Raw genomic sequence first — 14,158 nt, forward strand, 5'->3', positions numbered from 1 at the left:
TGGACAAAAACACCGACAATCCACGTGGTTGCTCCGACGACAGTTGAGACAAGCTGTATATACCGTGCGGTATATCAACAGATAATTACAGTTTAATATACAGGAAGGTACAAACGACTAATAAATCTCGTTTCACTACATCTGACTCTCCTCAACTTGGAAGTTACACTACGAGAGTTAACTTACCAAAATGTAGCTACACGGGATGGTCCCTAACAAATAATAACAATAATACAATTTTTAAAAACAAAACACACTACATCAAGAATTTCATTAACCTGGAAACACTGCTGTTTTACATTTCAGTCTTCGGCGTTCTGAAAAGGTGAGATTTATGTTCTTCGCCCTTAATATGACTTTCATAATTAGGGTTTCCGGTATTGTTTGTATAAGCAAAATCCATTGTATTTATAAATATTTTCCATAATGTAAAAATCAATTCATTAACTAAATTTATTAATATTGAAAAAACATAAATGAAAAGAACAGGCTTACAATTCTCTAAGATTTCAGGTAGGGGTTTATTAAATCTTTTAATTAATTAATTTAATTTAAGAATATTTTATTAAATAGTTCTACATAAAGACATGTAGAAATCCAACCATTTAAACTTTGAACCAACTGTGCAACCACAAGGTTCGAAAGGAAATCCTTTATGTTAAAAACCAAACAACGTAAAGTTTACGTTAAGAATATTTTTAAATAAATTTTGTATGATTTTATAATTAGTATATGTAAGGTTAGTTTTAAGAACACCCATTAAAATCTTAAAAAATTCGTGACAACCTAAACAAAGGGGTGGTTTAAAAATTCTTCGAACTAATCCATTAATAAGGGTTTTATAGCTCTGATACATGATGCCAATGTAAGATCAACATATACCCACCAGTCTAGAATGGGCTTAAAAGCACGTCAATTGGCTTTTACCGCAGTGGACGTCATTTTTTCAGACCAGTCCAAGTTTAGTTTCATGAGTGACCGCCGGCGCCTGAGGGTTTGAAAGGATCCAGGTAGTGGTGTACGGCAGGTTTTTCCTAGAAAAGTAGAACAATTTCAGTTAAGGACTAAAGTGTATTGGGACGGTATAATGAATGGAATTTCAAAATGTTATCAGACCAATTATAGAAATTATTGAATTGACGATAAGGTTCGGTCCCATCGTACGAGAAAAGTCCAAAATTTGTTAGAAGAAGCAAATATATAAAGATTGAATTGACCAACGAAGCAGCTGTGGGATATGGTAGGTCAAGCAATTTTAAGAAGACTAAATCCAACCACAACTCCTCAGGAGCTAATTGCAGCAATTCATAACGAATGGCCAATATGTCGCATGAAGTCATCAACAACTTATTTCTTTCAAAGTCACGGCGAATTAATTCACCGCTTCAGAACAAAGGAACGCATGCACATACCAGTTTTAGGCCAAACCAAACGAACAAATATGCTAAAAACTTTTATAATAAAGCAATTATTAATGTACAATAAATTATAATATATTATTCTCTTTTATTCCCAAAAATATTAGTTGATACAAAAGTTTGTGTTTCTTTCACATTCGGGAGATAATTCTAATACAAACTTTAGTGAAATTAATAGAGCTGGTTCAAATATTTTTAGCCAATTAAAATTCAGTCAATGAAAACTTGGAGTCCTGTCCACATTATAAATAACACTTTTCATATCAGTTGTGACTGCCTACAAATTGACTTGGAATATATAGTTTTAAAAAATTTTAATTAATCATATATAAACTGTAAGACTTGCTACTTTAAAACTTTTTGTGAATTTGTTGACACCAATTATCAATAACTTGGTTATCGTTCATAAACTAAATGATTGTCGTCTTTTCCAACAATAGAAAGAATTCTTATAATAATTGACCTCCTCCCTTTACATTAAAATCATTTTTTGAAAATTCTTTTTTTTTATACTTTATTAATGCCATTTATCAGAAAATTATGCGAATCGAATGCCTTAATAATTCAGTTGTGGAAACAATGTTAATCCTAAGTATCTGTTTAAAAACTTATACAATAGTAAAAAGTGATATTATTAGATACAAAATCTCATATTTGGATTTTTATTTAGAAACAATTATTCAAGGTATTTGGAATCATCAGAGTTTTAAACATTATCAACAAACTTAATGTTTATAACTTTCCCGCCTAAGTGGACAGAGTGATAGATAGGAGGCATTTTTCTCCAAAACAATATATTCTTAATTCAGTCACTGAATTTCAATGCCCAAATAGAAGCCAATTTGCTTCATGTTTCAGATTTAATATAAATTTGAATTTTTAAAAAACTATGGAGCTATGAGTTGAATCTTCACTGTAAAAATTAGTCATAAACAGTTTTTTTTTCAATTCAATTTATTAATCAAAATCAAGATATATTCACAATCCACATTGTCAAAAAAAAAAAATGCAAGATGTATAGAAAAATTTCAAAAGTGTAGTTACTATTGTATGAAATCCTTAAACAAATTATTTAACACCCAGAAGAACTAATGAAACAATCAAAAATTAATGGTTATAGTACTTTTATTTATATCTTTGTTGTGATTTAAATGAATTTAAACTCTATATTTGACAATATTGAACTTGCTAATTATTAATTTTAATGTTTCTTTAGTTGTGAATGTTAGTCAATTAAATTAAAAACTGGAAAATTTTTTCTTTACAAAAACAAGTGAGGGCAAGTATTGAAATTACCATGTTTATTTGTTTTAGTATTTTCCATAATTGATTTTGGATGTCCTCTCAAATCTACTACTACTCTCTACTACTACTATCTACAACCAACCAAGTTAGGAGGGAGGCAAAATAACACACACTGACCTCTAATAGCCTGGTTACTGGTGGGCAGCATGAAATATCTAATCATTGTTTTGTCAATGCATCTTCAGTCATTGTCCCCTAAAAATATAAAATAATAAATTTGGCTTCAATTAGAGGTTTACAGTAAATCTGAAAACAAATATACATTAGTCTAAAACTGATCTAAAGTTACTGTGAGTAGCATATTTACAATTCCTTAATTTGGTTTATTCTCTGTTCAGTTTCTATAACTGTAAGCTTGGAGTAGGATTATTTGAATCTTTAACTGATGTGAACATACTTGTTGTGTCTGCCTTCTAACCAAAACATTATTTAAACTGTCAGTCTCTTTTACTTCTCTGACTCACATTTTTTACCATATATTTCCACTAACAACCTAGAAACAGAGTTGTTTGGTTTAATCTTGACTTATTTTAATCATATTTTCATTATTGACACATGCATTACCTTTGAGGTTATGTTTATATTCTTGTCGGGATTGTTGTGTGTTACGACAATTTACTCTGTAATAAATACTACACTGATTTTATAAATCGTTCACTTAGTATTAATTAATACGAACAAAAACTAAAATATACTTTATGTCACTAGGAAGTTGGCGCGCGAATTGCTAAGTGGTTAAATTCGTTGGACATTGTCACCAACCTTTTTTATTCTTTCATAGAAAACCCATAGAAAACCTACATAGAAAACCTAAGAAGTACCAACCCAATGTTATAAACAAGAAACATTACTGGGCACGATCTCGGGATGCAGCGATGTTGCCATTTTGAAGGCGGTGTTGCCATTTCTTACAGACTACAGATATCTTTTTGTCCATCTGTCACTTTCTATTTAAAATTTATATTAAATGAGTATAGGTTAGGTTTTTCTGATATATATAAAAATAAAACAATTATATATTTTGTATAATTTTATTATATATTCCTGATAAAAACAAACGAATTAAAAAATATATATATTATATATAAATATAATATAAATTTTATAATAATATAATATAATCACCATATCACTTCAACACTCATCCAAACTAAAACTGTAATATAATAAATATAACTAATTTAACTGCTGTAGAAGTAACTTTCTCTATTTTGCAATAACTAAGCAGGAAGCATGAAATGAATTAATACCAATGAATCTGTACTTCACATTCAATTAATGAAAATAAACGAACATATTGACTTTACGGTTTATAAAATAACAAACACAAACAATTAAATTACGTAAGTCGGTTATATAAAAAGTTCCTTACCAGAAATATATTTTCTTAAAGCAAAAACATCATCTGACCGTCTTCTATAACCTAAAATCTATCAAGTTATAGCGTCCATGACTCACTATTCTGAAATCTAGTAAATTATTTTCTCTAACTAAAGTCACTAGATATTCCCTGGTCATCCCGACAATTTTGGGGAATTTTTACTACCAATTTATAAAATCAAATATTATAAATCCCTAACGTATCCCGAGACAAAAAGGTCGTGCCTTTCCGGCGATTCCGAACGTCCATGATCGGCTGTTGCCCCTCCGACCCTATTCGCTTGACCCCCCCTGAAAACCTAAGAAGTACCAACCCAATGTTATAAAAGAGAAACATTACTGGGCTCAAGGCTAAGTGGCGGATTGCCAAATGTAACAACAAGCGGTGTGGCCATTTAATTTTATTACAGAAACCTTTTTTTCTGTCATTCAAAAAGAGCGGGAAAACTGCGATGGCGGGAGATCTTATAGCATTTAAATTTTACTAATATAGGTTAGGTTCAATTTATAATATATAAAAATAAAACGCTTATATATTTAACAAAAGTTTTATTATAAATACACAAAGAGAATATACATTTGATATAAAATTGATACATATATTTCTAAAAACAAGAAACTTGTACAAAATAAATAACAATAATAATAATACAGTAAAAGACTTCACAATAATTAAAACATACTTTTAAAATTAAATTGTAGACTATTTAGAGTTACCCAGGCTGCACCACGTGGAGACAGTCTACATTGCAACCCAAACATGAAGTATGTTAACCACTTCTTTCTAATATACTAAGAGAAACAAATACTAAAGAAAAACATATGATAACTTTAATTTTACAAACAGAAGTGTATTAATATAATTCATGGGAGTGTTTCAATTCTCTCCCAGAATAAAATAACGAGCATTCAATAAAAACAACATAACATAATACGCATAACAAAAATAAATAAATATTGCATGCATAACACTTAATATCTAACATGCAGGTAAAAATAAACATATATTCATATAAAAATAAATAAATACTCTAAAATAAATACTCTAAATAAACATAACAAGCGAAATGTACACAAAATAAACTCTCTTTAAAAATGGAAAAGATTATACTGAGAAATTTAAAACATTGTATTAAAACTTTTTATGAAGTTTGGGACCCTCTTTTTTATTATTATCTTTAAGATATTTATAAATAGTTAGTCTGATACATTTATCTAATATTTTATCTTTACAATTATGGATTTTACAAAATTCAAATTGATCCGAAACTTTTGAAAAATATGCTTTAAAATTTGTTTCTAAAGAACTTTTGTGCGAATTATCGTGTAAAAAAGTGTACAAATGAATATGGATATTTGAAATAAAATCTACAAGTAAGTCGCTGGGATAAATTAACTTATTAAAATCTTGATCGTATTCTTTAAAAGAAATAAAAATATGTTTTTCAGTGACATCTTTTGAGAGAAGGGTCCCATGGCATGAGTCGCAATCGGGAATTTGAATTTCCTTTAATAAATATCCTGCTACATATGAAGAACCTTGAAGAGAATTTGAATCACACATGAATTTTTCAACTAAGTTAAGATCAGGCTCGAAAATAGAAACATCTGGTATAGTCACCGAATTGACGGAATCAGATAAAAATTTTGAAAATGCCCCTAAAGATTTGCCACCATCATCCTTACAATTACTATTGATAAAAGTAGGAACACTTAATTTATTGGCAACAACTGTTTTTAATGCTGCGATGAATTGGTGGCAAGTTGGATTGGTATTAAAAAAACCATGCTGGCGAATTTGACAAAATAAATTTTCCACGGGGTCTTGATTTAAAAATCTAGTATTTAGACACTCGTAGCCTTCATTTCTCAACTCGTGCCAAAGGGAAGTAACAGAAGTTATAGTCGTTAGCCAGCCTTTAATAAATGAATATTGAGATGTGATATCTCTTCCTGTGCTTGAATCTAAAATTTTCCAGTATCGAATTTTCGATAAAATTTGTTGCCAAAACTCTAAATGCCCAGATCATTCAGTCACAGCGAACTTTAAATTGACGATTTTATTATCTGGCGACGGTTGATTAGAATTCAGATAGAACCTTATGTCATGTTTTTCTGGAATAGGGCCCAAGTCATCGTCTTCATCAGTTTCCATTACCAAATGTTCAGAAATTATATTTTCATTACTTCTTTGAATACCCATGCCATTTAAAGAATCGAAGAGAGAGTTCATTATATGTACAAATTCAGCAGTATAAGTTGCATCGTTAGGTAATCGATTAGAAGAAACTAAAGAAAGAATGCATGCCGAAACTGAAAAAGAAAGTTGATGGGCTGCGAAAGATACTTTCATTTTATTAAAAGAATTTTTAAAATTAAAATGTTGATCTGTAAGTTTTGGACACATACGAAAACTGACATTAGATTTATCTAAAATAAATGCTTGAATAATATGTTCAAATTTGGCAAGCTTATCGTCTTCAAATAAAATATTTCCTCGTAAAAGTGCATTCCTAGAATTTTTATATAAATGAGGGACATCGAAAATTATATAAATGCGACGATTGTTAATTAGAAAATAAGAATCAGAAGAAGATGTTTGACAATATAAAGTACTCAAAGCTGATCTATTTGTGCTACCTTGGTCGCAAACTGTAGCCCTAACATTTAAGCCAATGCTTTGTAGTTTAGAGATCATTTCAATAATAATTAATTTTAAGTTTATTGTGGGAACTGTACCATTAGAAAAATAGTAGGCAACAACTTCTTTCCAGTTAGATGATAGACCTCGAATCATAAAAACTAATGCATGATCTGCTTTCCTAAAAGTTTTACCAAGATGACCGTAATCCTCAAAATCTCTACAAATTTCTTCTAATTTTCCACTTTTAATAACACTACGAAGATTGGAAATATCAGACTTTTGTTTTTGGCAACGTGCCTTTAACTTAGAAATTTTTGAAATAGCATTTCGATGCAACTTATATAACAATGATTTTTTCTCAGCATTATTTTTATCACAGATAGGAGATGCAGATTTGCAATAGGAATGATCTAACAGAACAATCAAGTGAGAGTCTTTTGAAATATTAGAATTATTATTTGTATCTAAAAGAGAATTTGAACAAAGAGAAATACTTGAAGTCGAGGGAACATCAGGAACAGAAAAAGAATCAGAACATTTTAGTAAAACATTAGAATGTACAATAATTTGTTTATTAAGATTTATTAAATTATTAGGTATCGAAGAATAAGAACTACAATTAAAATCAGATATTAGTCTTTGAACATTAGTTGAAGTGGAAGGAAATGCAAAAATGTCTTGAAGAGGTGGAATAGGTACAGTTCCCTTTTTCAGACAAGGTCTTTTATTATTATTATGAGAAAAATCTGAAGATAAAAAATGATCTTCGCAAACATAGAATTTTTTTACAGAACTTTCAATTTGACAAATAGAACGCCAGACTAGATTTACATTAGGAATTAATGGTGCTAAAAAAAAGACTTATTTTTAAAAGTGGGATCTTCGACATTAACTAAATAAGCATTGGAACATTTAGGATAACTGCATCTTTTACTAATCCAACCAGGACGTAGAGATTGCTGAGGAAAAACCATTGTAAAATAATACTATATAAAACTATATCACAGAATATCACAGAAATAATAATTAAAATAAAAACTTACATGTTCCTACCACGCCACTCACACAAACACTATGCCATTTTACTGTCAATTTTAGGAATTTCTATAACCAAATTACTAAATGTAAATACTAAAATTCCTAGTTTTCCATGTTTCTCCCAGATGACAGAGGTTGACCTTTGACCCCACTTTCGTCCCAGAATCGTGCATTTCCGACGCCGCCGAACTAGTATGTTCGGCTGCTGCCCACTCGTCCCTATTCACTTGGCCCCCCATGTATTCTTTTGCGTTGTCAACTTCAGAAAATTAAATTAACTAAAACTCTACATTACTCCCCCTCTAGTGGCGGAGCCATGAAGTGAAATAAAATTTAAATATTTAAATACACCAAAATATGAAATGTTGAAATATTTCTTCTTCATAATCTAAATTTCACTTTTCTCGTAGATTTATGTGGGTCATTGGTGTTTATTTGATTTGCTGCATAGTTATGTTCCGTGGATATGATGTCCTCTTTAAGTAAATAGGCGGGTTTAAGACGATCTTTTGAGATATTAAACTTCTACGATTTAATATCCACTGTATAGTATTTCTCTTGTCTTTTTAATACTTGGAATGGTCCATCAAAAGGTTGTTCTAATGGCTTCCGGACAGTATCTCTTCTAACAAAGACGTGTGTACAATTTTCTAAATCTTGTGGAACAAAAATTTTTGTTTGAGCATGTTCCGTTTGCATTGGACTTAACATACTCATTTTTTCTTTAAGTTTTGTGACAAAGGTTTCAGGATCTGCTGTGGCAGATGGATTTAAAAATCTCCTGGTAGCGTTATTGTTGCTCCATAAACTAGTTCTGCTGGTGATATTTGGTAGTCCTTTCGTATTAGGGCTCTCAAACCTAATAAAATGGTGGGCAAAACTTCTGTCCATTTTTGAGTATTGTGGCACTTAATAGAATTTTTTAGCGTTCTATGCCATCGTTCTATCTTACCGTTTGTTTGTGGATGATATGGTCTTGTTCTAACTCTTTTCGATCCAATTAGACAAGATAAGGCTTGAAATAGCTGACTTTCAAATTGCCTACCTTGATCTGTTATGATCTTTGAAGGGCAACCAAATCTGCTGATCCAGCCTGCATAAAATTTTTCAGCTACAGTTTATGCAGTCATATCAACCATGGGAATTGCCTCGGTCCAACAAGTATATCTGTCTATGCATGTGAGACAATAACTGTAACCGTTTGATGATGGTAAAGGTCCAATTATATCAATATTAATTTCTTGAAAACGTTCTTTAGGTAGTTCAATTTTGGTGAAAGGTGTAATTGTGTGTCTGTGTATTTTAGATTTCTGACACTGGATACATGCTTTTGTCCATGATTTAATAGCCAGATATAACGATCTGTAATCAACTTTATTGTTGCTCGTATCCCTGGATGAGATAGTTTATGAAGTTTTTCAAACTTTCTTTCTAAAACTTTGTGGTACAAATGGCCTAATTTTATTTTCTTCTGAAATATCACAGTAAACTTTTATAGAGTTTGGATATACTATTTTTTTCAGTTTAAGTCCTGTTGAATCTGATTCTAGAAGTCTTTGTAATTCTTGATCTAGAGTTTGGTAATGACTGAATTCCTCTAATTGTACAGTATTTGTTAAATCTATCGAATTAATTCTGCTTAACGTATCAGCAACAATGTTTGATTTTCCTTTTATGTGTATTATTTCTGTACTGAATTGTCCTATAAAATCAAGTTGACGTGCCTGTCTAGGTGATGCTTTATCCATTTTTCGTTGAAAAGCATATGTTAAAGGTTTATGATCTGTGTATATTGTGAAATTTCGACCTTCAAGCATATGATGAAATTGTTTAATTGCAGCGAAAATAGCTAGCAGTTCACGATCGTACGTACTATATTTGGCTTCAGCAGTTGAAAGTTTGCGAGAAAAGAAACTTAATGGTTTCCAAACGCCTTCTTCATATTGTTCAATTACGGCTCCTATGGCATAGTCAGATGCGTCAGTAGTTAAGGAAACTGCAGCGTTAGTCTTTGGATGTACTAACTGCATAGCATTGGTTAGTTCTTGTTTAACTTTCTCAAATACTTCAACTATTTCATCTGTTCAATTTACCTTCGTTTTGTCGTTTTTAGGACTGTTTTTCAGGTAATCATTTAATATTGCTTGTGTTTTTGCTGTATTTGGCATAAATCTCCTGTAGAAATTTATGACGCCAAGAAATCTACGCAATTCATTTTTTGTGCTTGGTTTCTTGAAATTTCTGATTATCGCTACTTTCTCTGGTAATGGAGAGGTTCCTTGTTTACTTATTTCATAGCCAAGAAATTGTACTTTTTCTTCTCCAAAGCAGCATTTTGCCGGATTTATCTGTAATCCGTATTCTGTTAATCTTTTAAAAAGTGTATGTAGGTGTGTTTTATGTTCTTCAATACTGTTTGAAGCTATCAAAATATCGATATATGGAAAACAGAAAGGTAAATCTCTTAGAATATTGTTAATATACCTCTGGAAAGTCTGAGCAGCGTTGCTTAGTCCGAATGGCATTTTTAGAAATTCAAATAATCCAAATGGAGTAACTACAGCGGTTTTTGGAATTGATTCTTTTTCCATGGGAATTTGGTGATAAGCTCGTGTCAAGTCTATTGTTGAAAATATGACTGATCCATCTAACATACATGCAAAGTCATGAATATGCGGTATAGGGTAACGATCTTGTTTGGTAACTGCATTTAGACGTCTATAATCACCAAGTGGTCGCCATGAACCATCTTTCTTCTTCACCATGTGAAGTGGGCTTGACCAATCACTATTAGATAAGCGACATATACCTTGTTTGACTATATATTTAAATTCCTGTTTAACTGTTTTTAATCGATCTGGTGCTAATCGTCTGCATTTTGCTTTGAGTGGTGCACCAACGGTCTCGATTTCGTGTTGTGTTCGGTTTGCTTTATTGTTTTTGCATCTGTTTGGGTTTGTGATTTCGGGGTACTCCTTAATTATATCACAAAACTTTTGCTCAGGATGCAATGTGAATATTAAAACTTGGTTAATATTGATTTGTTTTCCTTTACTGGATAGTTTTGTTGTGCGGGCAATTAATTGGCTTCTACGGATATCGACTAATAAGTCATAACTGTGTAGGAAGTCTGATCCTAAAACTGGTTTATCGACATCTGCTATGCAGAAATTTCAATCAAAATCTCTGCGTAAGCCTAGACTCACTGTAAGTCTTTTACATCCACCAACCATAAGTTTTTGTTGTAGTACCGTTTGCGGCATACAAAACTAACGTTGTTGGTGGCATGCGACAGTGACTCTTAGGTAGAATAGATATATCTGAACCAGAATCTATTAAAAACTTTTGTTTGGTTGTGGGATCTAATACTACAAGTCTGCGACTAATATTCGCCACGCTGTCCGTCGCGTTAACGGACGTGGACTTTAGTTTTCCGTGTCTGGATTTTTATAATTGCATGGTGCAACGCAACGTTTTGCTTTATCTTGCTACTTTTCATGGTACCAGCATAATTTACTATCCCTTTTTCTACTTCTAGAACGTGAACGTGGTCTATTGTCCAGTTGTATTTTTATTTCCTGTACTTCTTTTATGAGGTTTTGAAGGATTTCTTCAGTAGTGCTGTTTGTTGTGCCTGTTTGCTTTTGTATAGCATATGTACTAGGTCTTTCAATATCTAAAATTTTATCAGCCATCATGGATAATTTTTCCATAGTATCGTCACTTGTCGTTAGTATTGATTGCACATGAATGGGTAATCTTTGGAGCCACAGCGTTTTAACGAGGTCGTGAGGTACAGCCGTTCCGGCTAAACTTTATATTTGTGTTAAAAGTTCGAATGGTTTTCTTTCCCCTAACTCGATATCGGATAACAACTTTTTTGTCTTCTTTTCTTGAGATTCGCTAAAAACAGAAATTAGTTTTTCTTTTATATTTGTATATTTCTCACTAGGTGGTGGGTTGATAACTTCGTCAGTAATTTGTTGCAATATGTCTGTATCTATGGCGCTCAATACGTGATGATATTTAGTTGAGTCTGTTGTTATTCCAGCCAATGCGAATTGTGACTCGATTTGCAAGAACCATATTCTTGGATCTTTCTTCCAAAAAGGTGGAGTTTTAATGCTGACTCGTTCAACTCGTGCTCCCGTTGTGGTAGCTGGGGTATCCCTTTGTTCGTTCTCCCTGGTCCACGTATTTGTACCAATGTTAATGTACGCTTCTTGATAATTTGCGTGTTGGATGGGATCACCAATTTGTCGGGATTGTTGTGTGTTACACGACAATTTACTCCGTAATAAATACTACACTGATTTTATAAATCGTTTACTTAGTATTAATCAATACGAACAAAAACTAAAATATACTTTATGTCACTGGAAAGTTGGCGCGCTAATTGCTAAGTGGTTAAATTCGTTGGACATTGTTACCAACCTTATTTATTCTTTTGCGTTGTCAACTTCAGAAAATTAAATTAACTAAAACTCTACATTCTTCTTGTTTTTCTTCGTCTCCCGCACTGTTGGGGAAGTATGGATGTTTATATTACATACATAACAGTTATTTTAATTATTCAATTTATTTAATACTGTTGGGTATTTGAGTAAAACGCAATAACAACAAAAGATCTGTTATGTTGTACACCGTTCGGAATACAATATGGCGTCTTGTCTTTTTCCTGTTTAGAGACGTTTAATGTGTAGAACATGAAATATAGATATAAGGAGTCCGAACGTAATGTTAAATAAATGTTAGCATTTTAGGGGACAGAATGTTTCACCGGTAGAGCGCGCCAGTTTTGAAGAATTACTCGTTTAAATCCTTACGCGGGTAATCTTGTTGATACTGACAGCTCTGAAAATTAAAATAATTAAATTAATATTTTATACTTTGTTTTATAATTTTAATAATTTCAACATTCGCGAGCCAGCGCGTATTTACCTGTGATAATAATAATAACATCGGTACGTCCTGAACATTTGCGCAGCCAGTGGCAGAAAAGAGAACTATGATCTGGGTTTAATATTGTATACCACGAATACTGCGGAAGAGCCTATACCGTTCGGACTCCTTATATCTATACTTCGTGGTGTAGAAAATAAATTGACAAATAAGTAACCATAGATAGATCGGCTTTGTTGGTTGCCTAATTTTAACAAATATTTATATTTTTCACATATATTATTGCATTAATTTTATATAATTTGGATGCGAGTACTGTAGTATTTTGAATATTTTGTGGTGGCAACGTTACAGACCGTTTCGTTTTGCGTTACCTAGTAAACATGAGTATATTTCGTATTTTATAAATTCAAATCAAATTTTATGATGCAACCAATCCACCCACAACAACCAGTGTTCTCAATAATAAGGAATTCTTAGTAAAATCACCGAAAGAACAAGAGAAATTATGTCAATCTATGGTTCAGATGACTGGGACCAAAGACTATATACACTTATAGATTGCTAACTCTGTAGTATATTTTGGTAACCAAATAAACGTGGACAGCGCCATCTATTGGGACTGAACAGTTCTAAAATAACCCGCCAAGTATTAGGAGAATCCCATAGGTCTAGGTTTATATTAATTTTTTATTTTTATTTATTAAAATAATATTTTTAATAAAAAACTCAGACTATTAATACACATTTTTTATTTTTTCATTTTTAAACATTTAGTAAAAGCTTTAATTGCTAAATTGTCTAAATTCTTATGCCTACTATCTTTTCCTTTTAATAAATTATTTATAATTTTTATATAATAAAATAAACAAATATTTATAACAATTTTATAAAAAAACAATTTTAAATTTTTATGCCTCGTACAAAATAAAGTTTCTACTTCTGAATTTCTTGTTTGAACACATTTTAATATAATTTTTTTTAAATGAATTTTATGAATTATGTTTGGAAGGATGTTAAAAACTATAGAAGAAATATTGTGAAAAATATTCGTAAACTCGCTTGTTGGTTCAGAAAGCAATCACGAAGATAACGTTTTCGCCTAATGAACCTATTTTTGCGGAAGATATTTTTTCAGTTACCATTAACTTTCTACAATTAAGACATGATAGTTTTTTAAACATTTTTTTAATAACTGCACCAGCTACATATGGTGTAGATAAATCTGATGTTTTATACAGAGTGTGATGCTATTATGAAACAAAATCAATTTCGCTGTTTGACTCACTAGTGTCTTCTTGTACAATGAGGTCTTTTAAACTATCCAATGCCCCAGTCGATAAATCCTCTTCACAGTTAAAACTTGGGGAGTGTGATGACATAAAATTGTTTACTATTAAAACTTTGGTTGAGGAGATAAAGGAAGTGCACGTTGGATTGACATTTCTTACTCCATGACTTCTTATTTGAC

General features: G+C 31.4%; 1 long non-coding RNA gene across 1 annotated transcript; it reads right to left on the reverse strand.

Moving 5' to 3' along the window:
• Nucleotides 1-2,579: 2,579 nt before the first annotated feature.
• Nucleotides 2,580-3,121, reverse strand: LOC126266368 (uncharacterized). The gene is made up of 3 exons (XR_007548773.1): nt 3,031-3,121; nt 2,841-2,969; nt 2,580-2,794 (listed from the first exon to the last, which is right to left on the reverse strand). It is a non-coding gene; the product is annotated as an uncharacterized LOC126266368 (long non-coding RNA).
• Between the last annotated feature and the right edge of the window lie 11,037 nt (nt 3,122-14,158).

This window comes from Aethina tumida, chromosome 8, assembly GCF_024364675.1.
Source record: "Aethina tumida isolate Nest 87 chromosome 8, icAetTumi1.1, whole genome shotgun sequence".
In the NCBI taxonomy this organism is placed as follows: domain Eukaryota; kingdom Metazoa; phylum Arthropoda; class Insecta; order Coleoptera; family Nitidulidae; genus Aethina; species Aethina tumida.